Source organism: Amphiprion ocellaris, chromosome 22 (genome assembly GCF_022539595.1).
Source record: "Amphiprion ocellaris isolate individual 3 ecotype Okinawa chromosome 22, ASM2253959v1, whole genome shotgun sequence".
Lineage (NCBI taxonomy): Eukaryota > Metazoa > Chordata > Actinopteri > Pomacentridae > Amphiprion > Amphiprion ocellaris.
Genome location: NC_072787.1, coordinates 6,571,946 through 6,586,976, shown reverse-complemented (window position 1 = coordinate 6,586,976; position 15,031 = coordinate 6,571,946).

The following is a 15,031-nucleotide window of genomic DNA, read 5'->3' as shown; positions in this document are numbered from 1 at the left end:
CTCAGCCTCTCAGCCCAGAGAACTCCTCACCACACACACCAACACATCATCCTCATCATGGACCCGCCTGTACACACATTAACATGCTTACTGTCTGCATTCATCCGGCAAATATGCTTGTTACCCACGAGGACGGGCATTTTTTTTAACGGGGGTTAAGATTCTGGAGTGCGGGAGCTTGTTATGAGAAACTAGAATTTGATTTGTTATGAATGCAAAGCACACAGCTAAAAGCTCTTGGGGTATTTAGTCTCTGGCTATAGGCTTAATGAGTTTGTGCGTGCATGTGTGTGTGTGTGTGTGCGTGTGTAGTATGTGCTGCATTAATGTGTGTGATGCATGTGTGCGTGTCAGCAGTTGTGCAAGTGCAAATGTGTGTTTGTTTTGCACTTGTCAAAGAGGAGAGTTCTCTCTGAGTGTAATACACTTATGTGATGGCTAGTGGCTGGAGGCGGATAGTCTAATTCACTCTCAGAGGCTAATTCCATGCTAACAAGTCAGCGATGCCACATGCTTGTCCTTGCCCACAGCCCAGTGGGCCAGTCTCAGAGCAAACCAATTAGCCAGCCTCACTCCGGGTCTGTCAACCCCCCCCCCCTCGAAAAGTCACTCTAAACTTTTTTTTCCTCTTTTCCCTCAGAGGCTTTTGAATGAAGGAGGTCCGTGAGGAGTGTAAAGGGGCTGCGCATTAATAAGCCTGTATCACTGACATGAAAGACGTCGAGGAAGAAACATCAAATACACAAGGCTAAGCTGCCTTGCCAATTAGCTAAAATAGCTATTTAGTGACAAAGCGTCCAACGTGCGAATGAAACCACGTCTAATGTACAAGTGAGCAGATGAATGCAGTTTTAATAGAGGCATTAGCACGCTGAGGGATTCTTTGTGAAAACTTTCTCCGCTCTATCACTGCGAGTTTGAGGAAAGCGGAAAACATGAAGGTGTCAGGACTCGCTAAGTGGACGGACTTGACACTGTGCAGTATTGCAACGGCTCCACTGTGGGAGTAGCTAATTGGATGGTAATTAATGGAATGCAGGCCGATAAATACCTTTGTGAGCAGGCTTGTCAAGGACATGGACGTGATGGGAGGGAGTTTGTGAAGCAGAGCGAGCGAGCGAGAGAGAGAGAGAGACGCAGAGAGAGCTACAGGACAGACACCTTTTCTTCATCGTGACAGCTAATCCTCATCCCTTCATCCCTCTCCTCAATTCCTAAATGAAACTACCCCTCCCTCATCACTTCTCCTCTTCCACTCCTCTCCCTTCCTCCCCTTATCAGGCCCCCTGCCTATTCTCCACTGCCCCAACTTCACTTGTTTCCATGGAAACACAGGATAAAAAGAGTTACTTCTAGATTAAATCAAAGATTTTGAAGTGCCGAAAATATTACAAGCTCTTTTGAATCGCGTTCCTCGAGTTCAGGATGATACTCTATTTTCTCCTTCCAGATAGCGCATGTGTGAACCTTTCTTCACTGCAAGAAGAAAGACGGAGCAGCACATTCTATTCAGTCTCTGACGCAGACTGTAAGACCCGTCTGTCTCTGTGGGACCAATGAATAGCTCGTGAGTTGACAGTTTTTCTTTCTTCCTGTTTTTTTTTTCCTCCTCTTTTCTGTGTTTCAAGGCTTTGTAGGTGTCCCACAAATCTGCTTAACCAATCTGTCAGCTGCCATTGTGGAGGTCCAGAGGAGAATTTTATGCATAATTGAGTATCTAGGCTAGAAAAAGAATAAATCCTGGAGAAAAAAAAACATTCCTGTGATGTTTCTGCAGGATACTACTGTCTGATGAGGTTGCTCTGTCTCCAAGTATACAGTGGGTTACTGTGACATTCTGCAGGTTACGCTGACAGTAAACGCTGTTGTCTTCAGCTGTCCTCTCTTTGATCCTGATCACCATCCAGAGCACTACAAAGTGTAGCTGGAAGCATTGGCTCACTTAGCTTGAATAAACACTGGCTAGTAAGCTGAGCGCCAAAGCACAAAGCCACTAGAACCAGTGTTTGTGGTGTCTGAAAGCATGCAAATCAGAAGATAACATAAATAACAGTTAGAATCATACAATAAATGCAACACGAGTAGCTGTAGCTGATTATTGGATAAAGTCAAAATAGTTTGCATGAACAATACTGACAGGGTTTCAGCTGACTCAGAACTGGTTAATGAGAGGTGACTGTGTGCATGTTCACTTCAAGAGCAATAAAGACAACGAGTTTGTTACATTTTATGACAGAAATCTGTGACTTTTGTTATTTCTTACGTTCTTTCACAAAACTAGATAAACAGTTGAATTGCTATTTTGATTTTCAGTTCTTATCATTTTAGCGCTGGTGATTTTCCTTTGGGGCTGGCATAAACTTCTTTAGTGGACACCAAAAATTCCTCCAGCTATTGCAAATATTTTAGTTTTTCCAAAGACTTCTTCAAAAAACAGTTTTGGGTATATTTGTGAAAACAGTACATGTAGCATTTATAATTTCCTTTGTATACCATCAACCTTTGTTTGTATTCTTTACAGAAAGTAGAAGGTGGTTGAGCTGGTAGTTGTCTTGCTTTAGTTCTGAGTCCTAGTAGACTTTACTTTTCAGTGATGCTTTGTGCATTAGGAGTATGCTCCAACACAAATCTTACGAAATATAATCAAATATTTATGCATTTTCTGCATTGTAAAGCTGCTTTCATTATTTGTTTTAGTTTTTAAAATGAATACAGACTTACTTATTAAAAATGACAGAATTACAACAACAATAGAGTTACCAGTCTACCTAATTTCTCTTTTACATTTCTGATAAAATATTCATTTGCATTTAAGTCACACATTTTTTATATATATATATATATATATATATATATATATATATATATATAGATAGATAGATAGATAGATAGATAGATAGATAGATAGATAGATAGATAGATAGATAGATAGATAGATAGATAGATAGATAGATAGATGAGTTCAGTAGGGAAATTACTTTGAGCTGCATGTTTCTTCAAGAGATGAACGATAAAAATGTAGCCTTAATCTTACTGAAATGTATACAAATTGTTTCTTTGTTTTGTTCTGCCAATGGTCATATGCGAATGGAAACAATGTAAAGCTACAAATTAATTTTCACTCACAAAGCCACAAGCTCCTCCAATCACCCAGCAACACAACGTACTTTACAGTTAACACTACTTAACAAATTAACATAGACATGTAGATGACTGATATTAGTTCAACAAAATGTGTATACATCTGAGTATCTACAGTCACTTCCTGTTTACTTAAGAGAACAATGACTTAGGATGATGTATAAAATTTTACACATTTAGAACCGTGAATATCATAATTTCTCAGCTGTGAATTCTTATTTCCTGTTGCTGGGTTTTGGTATTTCTTTCGTTAGAATACTGAAAGCAGCACAAAAGTCGTACGGTATTTTTGGCTATTTGAACAGTTCAGAAAATCTCTCGCAACACTGATAATATATTTATTCCACCAAGGAATGTGATAGAGTTTTGTGACGATCGGCATACATTTGTCTGTCTGTGCACAACATTACTGAAAAACCGAACCATGGATTTGGATTTCCTGGAAGATCAGAAATGACACAAGGACCAAGTGGTTAGATTTTGGCAGTGATGCGTCTAATAGCCTGGATCCACGCATTTTCAAGATTTCTGTATCATTGCGAGGTAACGGCACAGTGCCACTGTAACCATGACAACAAGTAAACACTACATCAGCTGCCTGCTGACGATCACATGATTGTGATCCTACTACAAATTCACCACTGTGGACTTTTCGGGACTTATCTGTCGGAAATGATACAAGGACGCAGCAGCCTTGGCAGAGTACTGCACTTTGTCCTTTCCATTTATTTTTTCTGATATAATTCAAAATGCACATAAAGATAAATTATGGAAACACAGCCATACAATAAGTTCATTGCTGGCTAGCTGAGCCAATAGACAGAAAAACAGTAGGCACTCGTACTACAGCTAACTTTATTTCAGAAAGGTAACCTTTTAATTAACGTGAGGTTTAAATACAAACCCTTAATCCTGCATTCTTTCTAACAGCCAGCAGGGGGCGACTCCTGAGATGCCAGATTGGATAGAAGTCAATCAGAAATGGACTTCTCATATGATTTGTTACCACAGTAAACATTTTCCTCATGAGTTTATCGTCTCAATCACTAGTTTCACATGTCCTTCTATACAGAATAATTCTCATTTTGTAAATTACAGTCCCATTTAGAGGAAAATAGACGGTAAAACAGAGTATGTTTTATGGTGTGACTGCTTGTAATTTTCACTACTACATGTGTCGTGTCCTCGAGCTCAGTCTGATCCAGCCCTCACTCATTCTGTCCGGCTTCAAAAGAGCAAAGTAGTCCATAAACCAGTGGGTGACATCATGGTGGCTGCGTCCTCCTTTTATATAGAGTAGTTTACAACTGACATTACACTGAATATACTGACATATAAAAACTGAATTTTGGCTTTCTGTTCAAGACACAATCGACCAATCAGAGTCTCTAATATGACGAGATCTACAGTGCGTCATCCACAGTTTCTTCGTGAAAACCACTGTCACTGGTCCATTTTGCTCAGTGCAGATGAGTGACAAGAGATCCAAAGTGACACTGGCAGCGTGTAAAGCTTTTACCAGACGGCGGCTGAGCGTGTCCCTCCTTCACACATGGCCGAGCCCTGAAGGAGATGAAAGTGCGACTTACCTGACAGGGCCAGGCATGTCTGTATGTACAAGGACACACGTGCACACACACACACACACACACACACACACACACACACACACACACACACACACACACACACAAGAGAAAGTGGTGACTTAATCCCAGGAGTGAAGTTGGAGTCTGGACATCGGTCTTTATAACGGAACGCACGCTCCATCAGCCCACAAGAGGACCATTTGTGTAGAAGCAGTCTACTTTACTCTCTGTCAAACTTGTCAGACCGCTCTGCTGAAACTTCTCTTCCCAGAACAATACTTTTTAATTTCTACATTGTACTGTATCCGCACTCCGAGTGGAGAGCAAAAAAATCTCCAGCGAGGGCGCCATTAAATGCTGCAGGACTTATACATTTTTTAATGCATACATTTTTTATGCGTGTTAACAGGCTTGTATAACTTACGTCTTCCTTCTTTGTGGCTCTATTGTGCTCTAGTCTCTGAGAGCAATAGCATGCTTTGGGGAGAAAGGATTTTGCAGATTGGGCTACATTATTCTGCCTGTTCCAGCCCATACTGTACGGTGGTGCAGTGCTACCACCCAGCACCAAATGATTTATGAGGTACACACTCACCAAATTACACCTAATGAATTGTATTGCTCCTGACTGAATTTAACACCCCCTTCATTTTACTGCCTCCGTTAAACATGGGTTAACTGCCACAGGAATAGCAATCAGTGCTGAAATGGTTAAACGGTGTGAGAGAGAGGGAATATGAAAGATTGATTTGCCCTAACTGGGATTTATAGTATGCATTCTCACGCTGGGCCTAAAGATGATCTTCATGCTTCATGCCGCTGTGTTTGTGGAGGTCTGGGTTCATGTTACTGTATCCATATGTTCAGTGTGGTGCCCAGGAGGGAGGCACACAAACAGATCCCCCCCACATCTGTCTGCACGTCTCAGATCTTCCTCGACCTCCTCCCCACCACAGATCAGGAGGGAATAAATTTAAGTTCAGCGCACACCTGCATCAATCTGACGAATCCAGCCGGAGGTCAGCGTTCCGTAAATATCCTCTCGCTCTTGTTAACGTGTCACGGCTTTTAAATGGGTCGACAAACAGCCCACCTGGGACTCATGGGAAAGAGAAAGGCGGATGAGGGTGGGTGGGTGGGTGGGGTGTGTATGTGTGTGCAGAGTACGAAACAGAACGCGGCCTGTCCGCTCCCGTCGTTATTTTTACAAGTCTTTACGACTCAATTTAGCGGGTGGGAAATAAAACAAGCGGGGTGTCGGAGCTCCGGGGGCTGAGATGAGTTAGTGGGGCTCCCTGAGCTGTCAAGAGAGCTCGCCGTGGCAGCGTGGGGGTTGGGGATCAGAGGGAGGAACTGGGGGAGAGATGAGGGATGGGGGCAGAACCGCCCTAATCAAGCAAGTTTATTCAGATCAACGTCAGTCTTTTGGCTTCGCTTCACATCTCAGCAACTTGAAGACTGAGCCAAGGACTCAACTCAGAGAAACAAAGGCCTCACTTCACTTTACTTTGCATAGGTTCTGCATGTAAAATTAACATATTTAGTGGCTTTTCCATCAGATTGTCTGTGCTTTTAATATTCCAGCAGAATAAGACAGGTCTTGGTGGTTCAAAAAAAATGATTTAACATATATTTCCTCTTTTCTAATGCACTTGGGTGGCTGAGTTGTTCCGTATGCTGTTAATATTGCGCTCTGATATTGGCTTTTTCCAGCACGCTCTGATAGTGTCATATGTTAATGGCACTGTCTACCCCTCAGAAAGGCCTCTTCTTCTTTCATTCGCCTCTCTCTCTCTTTTTTCTGCTGTTATTTCAGACCAATTGGGAGCGCACACGAAGGGAAGGGAGGAGAGGGTCTGTAATTAAAATTCTGTTCAGCATGACAACGCCGTTTCATGCCTCATTTTTTTTTCGCACGTGGGATGAATGCGGGATAAGCGCGGAGACTTTAATAGGTAAATAGAAACTGCCGGTATGTGCTGAAGGTCTACCTCGAGCACGCAGGTGGAAAACAGACGCAAAGCTTATCAGCCACACCAGCGTGCAGCTTGTGTCGGGGTAATGGCCGAGGCTGTTAGGTTTAATGTGCGCTTTAAAGGTGGGGGCTGCAGCTTTGCATTCAGTCGGAGAACTTGTGTTTTTGTGTGCGCAGGGCTGCATGTGTGCACGTGGAGGTGTGAGGCGGGCGTTCACACTGCCGCTGCATGCTTGCATGTGCTGATCCTGTGTTTACTCAGTGAAGGAGGAGGGGGCAACAGAGAGCCTCCTGGGATGCAGTCCACGGGGCTTGTCAACTACTGTCACTCAGTCATCAGTCGCCCATATCCCATGATCCCCTGCTCCGACCCCCCTCCCGCCACAAAACAGAGACAGCAGCAGCCACAGCAGCTGCATCCAAAGGGACCGTCGCTCCACCAGTGTTTAACCTCTGCTACAGCTTCTTTCTGTCTCTCCCCCCTCCTCCCTCCTCACCCTCTCCTACTCTCCTTCATCAAAGCATTTCTGGCTATTTTGTTTCCCAGCTCTACAGAGAGTTATTGCTCATGACAACGATCACGGTCGTTTATTTTCTCTCCACAGCCCGGCCTCTGTATGCACGTCGGGCTAGTATTACCCTATGATATTCAAGCGCTCTCTATTAAATATGCATGAACCCTGGAGATGAAAATTAATTTTGGGAATGTTCTCTCCCTCTTTCTCCCCTCGCTCTCTCTCTTTGAATGTTCAAATATGCCTTCATCTGCCTTTGTGTCAAGCCGTGAATTCATTATTTCATTTGCCAGTGATGCTGTAACATAACACAATGTGCACGGCTACAGCGATGTTGTGATATTGATCTTGTAAAAAGCAAGTGGCGGCGGCGAAAACAGCTCCGGTCAAAACACACGTAGCAGGATGAGAGCTTTCATGGATTCGCCAAGTTTTGGGAAAGTTTGCCCTGAGCTCTTATCACTCATGAATATTTAGGGCCATAAAATGGGAAAATATTAAATTGAATTATGCATGTATGAAGCGATGGAAATCTGCAGTAGGACACTGCAGTTTCTCTGCTGTCTGTTTCTGCAACATGATCATCTCAGCAAGCCATCCCTTGTTTCTGCTCTCGATGCGTTGCCCCGACGACCTCCAGACTCCAGACTCGAGCACGCATGTGGGTGCTGATGCACTGCTGTCCATTCTGCTGCACGGCAAATTACAGTATTCCTCCTCGGTAAAGAGTGAGAACATCAAAAACGCTGCAGACACAAACAGCCTGGTTGTGCAGGCTGTGTAGGAGGTGAAGCCAACACAAGTTGAAGGATAAAACAAGAAGCGCTTTAAGAAACGGCACACAGCAGTGGAAAGGAGTAGTGAGTTTCCTTTCGAAAACGCTGCTGAGCTACAGATGTACTGCTGTAGTGATACCGCCTTGACATTTTAGTCGAGGAAAACTTTTGTTTCAGTATCAACAGAGAAGCCGACAGAAACTCGGTGAACATTTTAGCCTGCTTTTATTCAATGCCAAGAAGGAGCATTAAAGGCAGCGTTAAACTGGTGCTGAATACTGGAAAATACATGTTGTAGGATTAAGTATGCAACATTACAGAATATCTGGACAGAAGTAGAGGAAGAGCTCACTGTTTTCATTCATCATATTTCAGAGATGCACATGAATTTAACCCTGGTGCTTTAAACAGTGATCCTTTTAAAAAAAAAACACTAAGTATGGAATTCTTTAAACTCATTTGTATCCTAAATGCATGATTTCATTTCTGATGGGGGAGACTGATTTGATGTATTTATAGTTATGACCATTCACCACATGGGTTCGTGTGCACTGGTATCCACCTCTGGCTCTCATTTGTAAAACTTTCCACATCTTCCAAGTCCTCTACACACAGCTGCTTTTGTTTTCATGCTTGTTTGATTTCTTGTTAAGATCAGATTGATACCAATGCTGCATGTGTGTGGTTAATGTGTAGCAGGAGCTAACAGCCTGTTAGCCTAGCTGTGCACTGTTCAAAGTCCACCTGACTACTGTAAAGGTCTACAGTAACTGGGGTTTAACGGAACGGTTGCCAGCTCATCCCTCCCACATGTTAAGTTTTCTTCTGCAAGATACTGAAGAGCAAGTTGATTCTGCAATGCGGATGATTGATGTAGTTTTTTAGCCTCCACTGGTGTGTGAGTGTGACAAGAAAGTCCGATGTAAGAGTGGTTGAGAGCGATTCCTAAATTAGAGATTTTGTTAGATCTGCAGTAACTGAACTTTTGGCCACTTGGCGGCAATAAACACAATAAAAGATGAACGTAGCAACCATGACGTCCACCTTGGGTTTGGAATTTAACCGACGACCAAGAGAAAGATCAGACACTACCCATGGTGTTACGGTATCGACTTGTCAAGGTATTTCCATTCTGAAACCTACACCCTGCTTTATCATCTATTTTACTCTAAATGGGACCATCATTTACAAAATGATCACCATGCTGTATTGCAGGAGACTTGGAACTAGTGATTGAGAGCGTAAACTCACGAGGAAAACATTTACTGAGGTAACAGATCAAGTAAGAAGTCGGGTTGTTTTCTCATTGATTTCTATACAGTCACACTTCTTTTTGTAACCAGAGGAGTCGGCCCTGCTGGCTGGTAGAAAGAATGCAGGTTTTAAGGCACTTCCATGTTGCTTCACTTGTCAGACCTGGACGCTACATCCATGTTTTATATGCTGCCTCTGCTGTGAACAAAACACTGACATTATTATCGCATTTTAAGTAGCAAATGTGTTTCCGTTTGTGTGCATCAGGCTTAGTTGTTAGTCTCTGCTAACTCATGAGGTAAATATCTGTTTTTTAACTAATATATTCACAGTTAAGCTGAGAAACTAGTTAATTTTTTCCACGCAATGGTGCTGGATGTGCAGTACATGGTGGGTTTTTTGAGCTTCTTCATAGCAAACAAACCCAACAAAACGACTGCAACACTGGGTTACAATTATCTGTAGGTTCATCAATATGGGTGATCCCTTTACGATAGATTTATGTGATTGATTTTTAATATTAAATATTTATAACAACAACTTGAAGGTTTTATTTTCAACTTCATCACCTCATCTCAGAATTATGTTTTATTATGTAAGTGTCATCATGTCAATTCTCTGCCTTCCTCATTAAAATGAACCTTCTGCTTACGAATATATTTCTTCAAATTTCTGTCAACAAAATTGGCGCTGGTCAAGCGGGAAAGGCTCCACGGCCCTGCAAACCACTACAGTTTTAAGCGGCTAAAGCTAATGGATGGAAATGAGCACTGTGCATTATTGTATTTCAGTGACTCCATGCGACACCAGGAGGTTTGTGTTGCCTGGAAGAGCTGCCTGTTCAGCAGAGGGGGAAGCTTTGGGCTGCTCCACGCCAGCCCCCTATGGCCTGCATTCACTCACCCCGACTCCATCTGCATAACTGCATGTTTCATGAGATGTGGTCAATGCCCAATCCATACTGCATACGACTGTGTGTCTGTGTGTGTGTGTGAAGTGAACGTCTGCAAGCCTGCATGTTATTTTCTGTTCTGGTGTTACATTTTTTTGTGTTTTGCATGCTTGTTTTTGTGTCTGACATGCTCTATATATGTGCGTGTGTGTCTGTGTGTGTGTGTGTGTGTGTGTGTGTGTGTGTGTGTGTGTGTGTGTGTGTCTTACCTGTTTGGGTCACAATCTTTGCAGATTGTCATAGACTAATCGTCCAGGTCAGCAAATGAACGCTCCCTGTTTCGCTTAGCTACGAATTAGCACTCTCACCCATATCTCTTCATCACCTTCATGGTTCCTACTAGTGGCACCTTGTTTAAGCTCAGTCAATATTAGCAAAGAGGGATGTGGGTGCCGGGAGCTGGTAGACGACCCCTGTAGTTCTTATCAGGTAAAGTGGTTTTTGATTAGTGTTAATGGCTGCGACTAAATAGCCTTCAGCTTTTCCACTGGCTACACTTGTTATTGTGTGTGTGTGTGTCTGTGTGTGTGTGTGTGTGTGTGCGTGTTGCGGTTCTGCTCAAGGGCGTGCTGGCAATTCATCAAGTTGACAAAGCTATATCTGCTCTGCAGTGATGAACAGGCTTTATGTATAAACCTGCTCCCTAAACTATAGCCTTTACACCGTCTGGCTGCTTTGAGCTATTTCAAGAATGCTGCTGGATGGTGCCTGAGCTGCGAAGTATCCCCCATCAGCCACAGCGGAGGAGTTTCAGTGTGTCAGCACCACTACAATATACAGACAGCAAGAATGAGGCTTTTCTTGTTGTCCATACTCCAACCGTGATGTAGTCGTGGCCCAGAAAGACAGGCTGCAGCACCCGCTCTCCAAAACGCTCGGCATCTGGTGCAACAGACAGCCTTGCATGTTAATGCCGAGTTAATATTATTCTTATGAACTGCGAGTGACTTCACATGTTAGTGAGCGCTCTGTCAAATTAACGTCACTTCCATTAATGCCGCCGTCTATTTCGTGTCACAAGCACGCTCGTGCCAGGCTCCTGCTCGCACAGGGACACACACACACATGCACGACCCCATGCAGAGATTCACAACCCTGCGTCTCAACACTGGATCCATGCAGTATTTACACATGCACTCACACGCACACGTCTTCCCTCCACAGAAGCAACAGAGAAGAGGAAAATGAATGTCCTGACTCATTTATCACATAGCCCCAAAAGTACAGATGAATCCAGTGATGAAAATCTGTCCTGAGAAATGTCAGGGAGATATTAACTCCAATACATCAAAGTGGAGCTGCAGTCCCTGAGCTGACTGCCAGCCGATGCTCCCGGCCTCTGGTTAAGCAGGGGGAGCAAACCAGCGCCGATGTAATTTTTGCCAACTCTGACCATTTGTCACACAGAAACGAGTAAATAAAGACACAAGTCACTTCCATCCAAAGATTAACATCTGAAATGATGCAGAGCGAATTTCATTAGTGCGCAAATGCCATTCTTTAGATCTGTCTGATCTCAATGAAGTGTGAGAGAGTGAAGGAAAAGAAAAGAAGAGGGAAATTGCCTTTTCATGTAGATTTCACTAATTGCTTCCCTAACAAAAATACGGCAGACTTGTACTAATAAGTAAGTTAAGGCTCAGTGGACAGATAGAGTGAAACAGCACAGAGGCTAATGGAATTGAGAGCTTTCCATGCCTCCATGGGTGTCTTAATTGTCAAAAGGAGATTCTCAGATGAGCATTTCAGCGCTCGCCCGCTGGATTGTGGGAAGCCTAAATTGGAGTGCGACTCACTGGACTTGTTTTAAGGCAGAGCTTCTCTCATGTGTACGAGGTGGATCAAATCCCTTATCCAATGTCTGGGAATAGGTCCTGTGATTCGCTCTTCTTGTTTATCTGTCAGCCAGCGCCAGCAAAGTGTATGTTTTCAATGTAGCCAATAGGGACTGCAGCAGACTCATATCAAAAATCTATAACTTCTGCTGTTCTGTGCTCTTTCATCTCACACTGAATGTATTATGGGCTCATTTATTTTTTGCATGGATTTATTTATTCATAAATATTCATCCTGAATGTCAAATATGTGATTTATTTTGAAAAAAAAATTATATTGCTATTTCAATCTCTGCCAGCTTGGATTTATTGGCTCTCATTGCTATTGTTATCACGGTACCTTTATAGCGATCTATTTTAGCATCGCTTCTCTTTACTAGTTATTACAGCACTAGAAATTCCAACCACTGAGGTTCATTAGTAGTGAAATTGGAGAGTAGGGGACTCCATGAGAGATAGAACGCGCTTTTAATCTAAAAAGGTCAATGTACGCCAGCTATTTTGGAGATTCACTGCAAGCTTATAATTGGGGCCTTGTCTGAAGACAATGTAGAATTAAATGAAGACAAAGTTACTGAGTGTGTGGTTGGCCTTTGATGAGAATCAGGGAGTGAGGACCCTTCATTTGCAACCTTTAATCAGTCCAGTGAGATCGGATTCGCATGTGATTGTAGAAGAAAAGAAAGTAGGGGGAGAAATGAAATGGTAATTAGTATTGATTACCTATGTGCATATGACCCCCTGGTCTCCCCTTGCATTCCTAAATCAACCCAAATTATTGGATTTTCTAATTTCATGCTTAGAGAGAAGTAGCCAGCAACATGAAAATGCCTCCACAATGAACCATGTGCCCATTGGGGTCTGAGGAAATTATAGTGAAGACAAGTCGGGCTTCTCTTTGTGCAGCAGCGTGGGCGCAAACCTGAATGAAGCGCACTGCTTTAACTTAAGGACGATAATTATTCTAGGGGGGTCTGTGGGGAGTAAAGGTGATTCAGGTAGCTTTTTCTTCAAATTACATTTCACGTCACTGCACTGTCGCTAAGCGATGGCCTCAGCCCGGCCATATATGTATGTAATTACTCCCAGTTAAGACAGGGAAAAAAAAGGTCCATTTAGGCAGGAAAGAGAAGCCCAATTACATGTATACACAATTAATACACCCATGGGAAATTGAAATTTTCTTTCAAATGATAAGATTAATTCCTAATTATGGCTACACACATGCACATGCACACTCGCACAAGGCCTCACACAGTTAATCTACTTTAGTAATAAGCCACCATACACTGAAATTGGGAAGAAGTGGACAGCAACTGATGGAGGGAATCCGTGTCAGAGTGGACCCGATGAACCGGTGCACGGTCTGGACGTGACAGTGCTCTGCCGCCATCTGCTGGCTCTCAGCTTAGTCATGAAAGGAGCAGCGTTGGTGCAAGCTTTCTGTTGGATTTTCTTCACAGAGGTGTCACTGAGTTCGTTTCTCAAATGTAATATTTATCTACTTCACGTTTGGATATGAAGGAGAAGGAAACCACAGGGAATGATTTGTCCATCAGTATTTTAGACCTTCCAGCATGATGGGGTCAACAGTCAGAGATGGTCTGAAGTTGACTGCAGGACAAATTCAGTCAGGAGTTGCCTCCATTAGGGTTTTTTAGCTGACCCAGCTGACTTAGGGCGAAGGCAGGGGACACCTGGACAGGTCACCAGTCTATCACAGGCTACATATAGAGATAATCACACTCGCATTCACACCTATGAATTTAGAATCACCAGTTAACCTCAGCATGTTTTTGGACTGTGGGAGGAAGCCGGAGAACCCAGAGGAAACCCACACATGCACAGGGAGAACATGCAAACTCCATGTAGAAAGATCCCGGGAAGGTTGGGACACAAACCAGGGATCTTCTAGCTGCAAGAAGGCGAAAGTGCAAACCACCACGCCACTGTGCAGCCCCCATTTATCAAACATTTCCATATTATTCAAAACTATCCATATGTTAATTCATCTTTTTATTCGTGTCTCTATGCATGTTTCTTGAAGGACAAGAACATGGACTGATTATTAGACAATGGGTTCATGGGCACAGACAAACTAACGGACCCCTCCGTCACATGGGAAGACACCCAGACACAAAAAGACAACAATCAGTACAGCCGTTTGGTGTCTTTTAGCAGTCATTTTGTCTCTGGGGTTATTTTGCATCTCGTTATAGTCATTTTGTATCATTTTTTAATTCTGTTTGTTTTATTTAGTGTAAAGTTTAGGTCTTAAAAATGTTAGTCTTTTTAATTTGTTACCACTTTACATGTCTTCGTAGCCGGTTTGTGTCACCTTCTTTTCAGTTTGGAGTCATTTTGCATCTCTTTGTTTATCTAGTGGTGAGTTTGTTTCTCTTTCTGGTTTATATTGAAATTTTTTAGTTTGTTACCTTTGTGGTTATTTTGCATCTCTGTAACCGTTTCTTGTATCTTTGAAGTTATTTTGAATTTCTGTAGCTAGTTTCTGTCTTTGCAGTTATTTTGCATCTCTTTGTAGCCTGATTCTGTTTCTGAAGGTGTTTTGCATCTCATCAGAGCCACTTTCTGTATCTTTGTGGTTCCTTTGTGGTTCATTTTTATATCTTTGTAATGATTAGATTAGTTTAGTCTTTGAATTAAGAAATGAAGAAAAAAACGAAAAAAAAAGGCTCTGGCTGCAACTCCTGAAACTTTGTACGACTGAGTTCGTACATGATAAGTGTCTTCAGTAATTCTAAATCTATTTGCCTGCTGGTGGATCAGTCACTGCAAACATGTATTTTAAATTTTGGTAAATATTCAGTTTCACAGAAGCTGAATTTTGGAGGAAATCAAAAAGGAAGAAGACATCTAGAAAGTTTCCACTGATGGAGCCATAGATTTGGGTTTGAATATTTCAGTCAGGATAAACCCTATATAAAGAGCTGGAAAAACACAATAAAGAATATACATCATATGATATGGTCAGAC